This window comes from Poromitra crassiceps (assembly GCF_964638095.1).
Source record: "Poromitra crassiceps genome assembly, chromosome: 13".
NCBI classification, from domain to species: Eukaryota; Metazoa; Chordata; class Actinopteri; order Beryciformes; family Melamphaidae; genus Poromitra; species Poromitra crassiceps.
Genome location: NC_139644.1, coordinates 40411938 through 40419355, shown reverse-complemented (window position 1 = coordinate 40419355; position 7418 = coordinate 40411938). Strand labels below are relative to the sequence as shown.

General features: G+C 43.7%; 1 long non-coding RNA gene across 1 annotated transcript; it reads right to left on the bottom strand.

Moving 5' to 3' along the window:
- Positions 1 to 523: 523 nt before the first annotated feature.
- On the bottom strand, positions 524 to 4366 carry LOC310787761. Its single transcript, XR_014553275.1, has 3 exons — positions 4259 to 4366; positions 2621 to 2693; positions 524 to 688 (listed from the first exon to the last, which is right to left on the bottom strand). It is a non-coding gene; the product is annotated as an uncharacterized lncRNA (long non-coding RNA).
- Between the last annotated feature and the right edge of the window lie 3052 nt (positions 4367 to 7418).

Here is a 7418-nt window from a genome sequence, read left to right as displayed (position 1 = left end):
TCAGCCTACTGAACCTACTGAACATTTTCTTACAGCAGTCACACCAGTAGCCCGTTCCAGTGTGAATGCGTTTGTGTGTTGTTAGGTTACTTAACTGACTGAAACTGCTCCCACATTGGTCACAGTGGTAGGGCTTCTCTCCAGTGTGAATGCGTTTGTGTGTTTTTAGGTGACCTAACCGACTGAAACTGCTTCCACATTGGTCACAGTGGTAGGGCTTATCTCCAGTGTGACTGCGTTTATGTTGTTTTAGGTGACTTAACTGACGGAAACTGCTTCCACATTGGTCACAGTGGTAGGGCTTCTCTCCAGTGTGAATGTGTTTGTGTGTTGTTAGGTCACCTAACCGACTGAAACTGCTTCCACATTGGTCACAGTGGTAGGGCTTATCTCCAGTGTGAATGCGTTTGTGTGTTTTTAGGTTACCTAACACACTGAAACTGCTTCCACATTGGTCACAGTGGTAGGGCTTCTCTCCAGTGTGAATGCGTTTGTGTATTTTTAGCTTACCTAACACACTGAAACTGCTTCCACATTGGTCACAGTGGTAGGGCTTCTCTCCAGTGTGAATGCGTTTGTGGGTTGTTAGCGCACTTGACTGACTGAAACTGCTCCCACATTGGTCACAGTGGTAGGGCTTATCTCCAGTGTGAATGCGTTTGGGTCTCTTGTTGGTGTCTCTCTGTTTCTATAAAGACACAAAAAAGAATTAGGGCATGGGGGCACAGTGTGTGTGTGTAGCCGCTTTCAGACATGCCTTGGAATTCGGGAGTTATCTAGAGGGCATCCGGATGGCGGTGTATGTATGAACACATTTTGGTGAGCTATACACGCTCCCACGACCCTCCTACTATCCGTAGGTAAGACAACCTCGAGCCCTACTATCAGGGGCGGATTGAACCCCCCCCCCCCCCCCCCCCCCCTCCAGAGCTTCGTGAAGTAGCCAGCTCAGTGAGAGCATGAGGAGAGGGAGAGAGACAGAAAGCCAGCGTGACAGATTATTATTATATAAATAGTCGATGTGAATGAGCGAGCGAAAAAAACATCATGCCGTTTCAGTTTTTCCAAATGAAGCTCAAACCTGCTCCGTGTGTGTCGGCCAACAGGCTACATGTTGCTGGATTGAAACGCTCATGGCTTTGATCTTATTTCATTTCTGCATAGCTTCGCACAGAACACACATTTAATGAGCATTTTGGGACGCGAGGGTCGTCTCACTTCCCAGTATTGGACATCGCTATGTAGGGTATCTGGATCTGGTTGCGTTCATGCCTTTGATTTAACGTTTACACAGCGTTTGTGAAGATTCACGTGCAGAACCGCAAATTCCAAGTAGTGTCAAGTCAGGCAGTATAAAACTGAAACTTCCGGGTATAACCTTCGCAATAATGGCAATTCAATGAAGTAAATGCACGTGTAATGTTTTTTTGTGTGTGTTATCCGAAAAATACAGAACAGAGATAAACTGGAAGAATATCTGCTCCCTTCGAAAAGTCCATTTTAACCCGTAGTGAGTCGACCGTTCTTATTTCTTGTTACTAAGCAATACAACATTAATTTCATTTTTAAGGTAAAAATGTATAATTCTAGTAGGATTGACGCATTTTAGGACTGAACATAGCAAAGACCTGTTTTATTTTTAGCACTTGAGACTCGAGGAAATCGATGCATCTGGGCGTGAGTTGTAGGGTTGTTTAATTAATTACTAATTGAGTGGGCGCCAGGAGAGAGAGGCGACTAGCTGAGCGAGCTTGCACTCATATGCCCGGTTATATTTGTACTATGTTGTAAACGGAGTCCACAGCACAAGAATTTCACACGTGATACTTGTACCACGGAGTGACAATAAAAATCTTGAATCTTGAATCTTGAATCTAATGTTATGCGCAAACGATTATATGCCGTGAACGTTAGGCAGTTATCGCCCATTATGTATTTTTAGCAACTTGTTTTCAGACTCTGCATGTCGTGATAGTTTGTTGAATGTCAATGCGAAACACTTAAGGCTATGCTCAGACAGTGAAGTACAACTGTGTGGTCAGTTTTCACAACTCCCCATTGTGTGGTCATGCCCAAATCCCCCCCCCCCCCCCTCTACTTTACACCCAGAGGTGCTCCTCCCCCCGCCCCCTCTCTACTTTACACCCGGAGGTGCTCCCCCCACCCCACCCCCCTCTACTTTACACCCGGAGGTGCTCCCCCCCCCCCCCCCTCTACTTTACACCCGGAGGTGCTCCTCCCCCCGCCCCCTCTCTACTTTACACCCGGAGGTGCTCCCCCCACCCCACCCCCCCCCCCCTCTACTTTACACCCGGAGGTGCTCCTCCCCCCCCCCTCTACTTTACACCCGGAGGTGCTCCTCCCCCCACCCCCCCCCCCCCCCTCTACTTTACACCCGGAGGTGCTCCTCCCCCCCCCCCCCTCTACTTTACACCCGGAGGTGCTCCTCCCCCCACCCCCGCCCCCTCTCTACTTTACACCCAGAGGTGCTCCACATGTATGAAAGCAACATGCCTCATGTCTGAAAGGCTACACTTCACGTATCCCCCGGGTCAGGCTCAGTGTGTGTGTGTGTGTGTGTGTGTGTGTGTGTGTTTGTGTGTGTGAGATATTTTCTCACCTCTTCTGAAGAATTCATTTGGACAATGCTCCTCCCCTCCTACGCCAGATGTCTGTCCTCCCACCAAGCAGCTCTGTAGATACAGCAGGGGTTATATTAAATCAGTCATTTACAATTTAATTACAAATTAGAGTCTCAAACTCTTTAGGAAATTGTTCAAAATTGAATGGTATGTTGCTTAAAATCTATTGAGATAATCATAGGTTTGAAGGTATACAAATATTACAATCTAAAGGTTGAAGATTTGTGAGTTCTTAAATAGCAGAGGATGATTTCAATGTATACATTAAGATAGATTCCTTGTATGTAATCTTGCATATTGTGCCAATAAAAGTGATTCTGATAAATGAAAGACAATAAGCAGAATACAATATATCAATGAATTAGATTTATTGTATTAATTTAATGATATCAAAACAGTGAGAATCAAAACAACTCCAGCTGAATTTTACAATATAGGCTACAGAAGAATACCACAATACAATGTTTCCAATCCAGTGTGTGTGTGTGTGTGTGTGTGTGTGTGTGTGTGTGTGTGTGTGTGTGTGTGTGTGTGTGTGTGTGTGTGTGTGTGTGTGTGTGTGTGTGTGTGTGTATATATATATAGCCTGGATGGAAAAACCTCACTCAGAGTTTTACGGCTATGGGCGGAAATTACCGGGTAATTTACCGGATTACCGGGTAATGCAACCTCGCATACTCATTACATTTTCTTTTAACAGTGTAAACAGCAACGTTAGGCTACATTATTTTGAATAGAACAAACCTGGTAGCCTATTATGAAAGTTTTAATCATTAGTGCAAAAACATTTTAGATTTCAGATTAAATCTTCTGAACACAACAAAATGGCATGTTACTATGAGCTTACTCAATGTGCTGTCGTCAGAGTTTAGTTGAATCTAACAACGCTGACAGCACTTTGCGCATTCTAGGGTAGTTGGACGTAACATGACACCACACAGGCTGAGGGGCAGAGCATGCAGCGGCTACGGTAGTCTGGGCACCTTCCACCCCGCTTTTTGTCATGGGGGCGTAAACCAACCCCGGACCCAGAATTAACACCGGATGGCAATGCGCCTACAACGTCTTTGTTGCCGTTAGCTTGACGCGGTGATGTTACCTAAACTAGAGTCTGATCAAAACAAAGCTAGCGTTACATAAAACAAAACGTTTATGCAATATGGCATCTCCGCCACCGCCGCCTGACACACCGGTCAAAACGGTGAAAGAGGATTCTGATACTTGGGTCAAATTGTCAAGTTAACGTGAAAGTTGACGAGCTAGAAACGCTGCCATCCGGTCTAGGGCGGGCTCTAGGCGGGAACCAGTAGGGTGACAAAATCAATTGTGGGCGGGAGCCAGGCTCTTTCTCGCCGAGAAGAGCCTGGTGACGCGAGGTTACGGCTACGGAGTTTCTCGCTCAATACAAATAGCCCGTCACTCTTTGCACTGCATTGTTTCTCCAATACAAGACGAAGCGCGTCCCGTATCAGTTCAATACGGAACACGTCTTTTTGTTTACAAATACGGGACAATTCCGTATTTTAAGGGACGGTTGGCAACCCATCTTAATTTAAGATTGAGGGTTAAGATGGGAATTGGGATTCACCCTATTCTGTAAAATGATTCAGCCTTACTTGCGTTTCCAAAGGTGTCCTTGCTTGTGCGCATGTAGGTTAGTTGTAGACTGGATCGGAGCACAAATAAACCTTGATCAGAGGCCGAGTCCTCCTGGTCTATTGTCCGGAAAGCGTTATTTGTTTCCAATGATGGCGAAGGCGTGATCCGCCCCTCTCTGCCTCTGATTGGCTGACAGCACTCGGCCAAGCGGATGTGATTAAATGAACGTTTGACGCTAGGCCAATCAGAGGCAGAGAGGGGCGGGTCATGCCTTCGCCATCATGGGGAAAAATATTGTGTACTTGTTCTTCTTCTTCTTCTGTTTGGTTTTTACGGCGGTTGGCATCCAAGATGTTGCATTACCGCCTCCTTCTGGACTAATCCATCCAATGTTTCCCTACTCCATTACAGTCTTGTTAATTATTAGTCCAGTTTCTCTCAAAAACGGACCAGTATAATTTCTTTCCATCCACTGCTCCCACACATCCCATTATATCCTTCACACTGGCCTCTATTCAACGGCGTAGCTTTGATTCTGACATTGGTAGGGAGTCTAGGGACATATCCCGGGGAGGGTTGGCAGGGCCGGCGCGTGTGCCGTGGAAAAATGTGGGACATTTGAAGCCAGATTTAGAGATAACTCTTTTTAAATTAACAGTTGTAATGTCATTATTCAGTCTTACCCACCAATATCTGATCATTTTCTCATATTTTTACAATTCCAGCATGGGCCACACAGGGGGTTAGAATTTGTAGAAGCAATAAAATCATTGTCAAGTCTTCTTGGAGCGTGATCTGATATTAATAAGTGTCAGTAGTGTCACATTAATATGAACTAGGCTATTCTGAGGCAGAGTAACATGTACTGTACAGTACATAGGCTTGACTCCAGCCTATAAACTACCTCCAACCGCTAGAGGTAGTTTATATAGAAGAGTATATATAACTGATAACAGCAGGCGGTCGCCCTCGGGCCTGATCCACTATGCGGTGAAGATGTCCACACAGAGAGCAGATGTGTGTCTGCTGGATACAGCTGAACTTGACTGTTGTGTGGAGGCTTAAGCTACAGTACCTGAAATGTGTCTGAAGTGTGTGCTGAGCTAATGAAAACATGAATCTTACAGTTTAAAATGTACAGTAAAGGCCTTGAATGAATTATGTCAGTTCTTCCTCCTCCTGCTTGAATGTCTGTTTAAAACATGCCATACTAATGGTAAATCAATATTAAAACTTGATATTTAGTCTGTTTATTTGACTATCATCAAATGAAATACACCCATTTATCCTTGTGGACAATTCTGAATATTCCTAGGTGAATTATGACATGACGGGCCCCTGGGCCTGGATGCATAAAGGGCCCCGCTCACAGCACACATATGCAAAAAAGACCAGACATACACTTACCTGCATCTGAACGGGATTTACAGCACAGACACCTGAACACTCAAAGCCAACAACACAATAACAAGAAATAAACTCACTTGTATCTAACACAGGATTTACAGCACAGATAGACTCAATTAAAGCCCAAAGCACAATAACCCTCTAATTGTCCATACAGTTATGGAACATTTAGTTAAAAAAATAAAGGGTTGGGGCCCTAAGCTAAGGGATCAGTTGGTCCCAGGCCTGGGCAAGAGACGTGGTGGCCATGTGAAGAGGCTCTGGGTTATGGGCCCCTGAGCTCTTGGGGTCCTGGCCTGGGCCCGGTAGGCCAGTTCGGTCATACATCCCATTCCCTGCTGAATATTAACAATTCCTATTCACAAAGATTTTCTTTCTTTCTTTCTTTCTTTCTTTCTTTCTTTCTTTCTTTCTTTCTTTCTTTCTTTCTTTCTTTCTTTCTTTCTTTCTTTCTTTCTTTCTTTCTTTTCTTTCTTTCTTTCTTTCTTTCTTTCTTTCTTTCTTTCTTTCTTTCTTTCTTTCTTTCGTTCTAATGAGCTCTCTTTGTTATCCTTTGACTAGTGTTTAGTTGGGAATTAACAGGGTGAGTGTGCAGGTTGGCATGTAAGTTATTACTAGTGAAAACACACACACACACACACACACACACACACACACACACACACACGTGCATGTATGCACACGCACGCACAGACCCTCCACAGATGGTTGTTGTCACCCAGGAGGTGAGGAAGGAGAATGATTGGTGCAGCCTTTTCTCCTGACAGGGGGGTTATCGGGAGTATCACCTGGCAACCGTCACCTCCATGCCGGGACAACGGTTTTTCACCCCCGGTGGGATTGGTTGGGTGAGGTGTCTGAATGACAGCCAAGCTCTCTGTCCAGTCTATGTCTGCAATCAACCAATCAGCAGAGCACTAATTGTTCTGTCTCTATTCACTAAAAACTCTCTTCCCTCTAATTGAGACTTGCCAACGCTACATGCATACAAGCTGTATGTAGAAAGAGAAACACAATTAAGATATCCAGCTGAAGAACTACTATGACATCGTTTCCTGTAGTAGTGAGGTGGCATTGCATATAGGAGATAATAAAGATTTAATTAATACAATAAGCACAACCCTACAGATGGCTTCATAACAATATTAGATCAAATGAAAGTTCACGTGTCACATATTCCATCATACAAGCACAATCTCCTTGATAAGTAGAATAAAAAAAAGAATATTAAAAATATACAAAACTGTTTAAATATGATGGATGAGCTGTCAAATTAATTGTACAGGGGGAGTTAAATAGAAAGTAAATCTGATCTAGAAAGTAAAATATAGGCTATATAGAAATTAGTATGGATATACATGTGTATTCACAGAATGTGGATGATGTATACAGTATTCCTAATGAGTAATAAATAGGCTATAAAATGCTATAATGTTGTTTTGGCAAAGAGCTCCAACTCCAGTAACTGAATGATGATGTGCAAAACAACACTTACTTGCGTTTATTTGAAACACTTTTATTTGCGTTTTATTTTGAAGGCAGAGACATTCTAACGCGAGTGAGTTTCCTCATTGCAGCATTGCAGCTGGCTTCATCCAATCCACCATAACATTGTTTTGCCAACTCTATAAAGGTCAAGAAGAAGATTTCCACTCAAGCCCATGCAGGCATGTTTTTAGCTTGCCTTTTTATTAACAGCATTTACTTGTCCTTGTAGGCTACTTTCAATATTTAGGTAGGCTACATAGTTACAGTAAATATCAGATACTT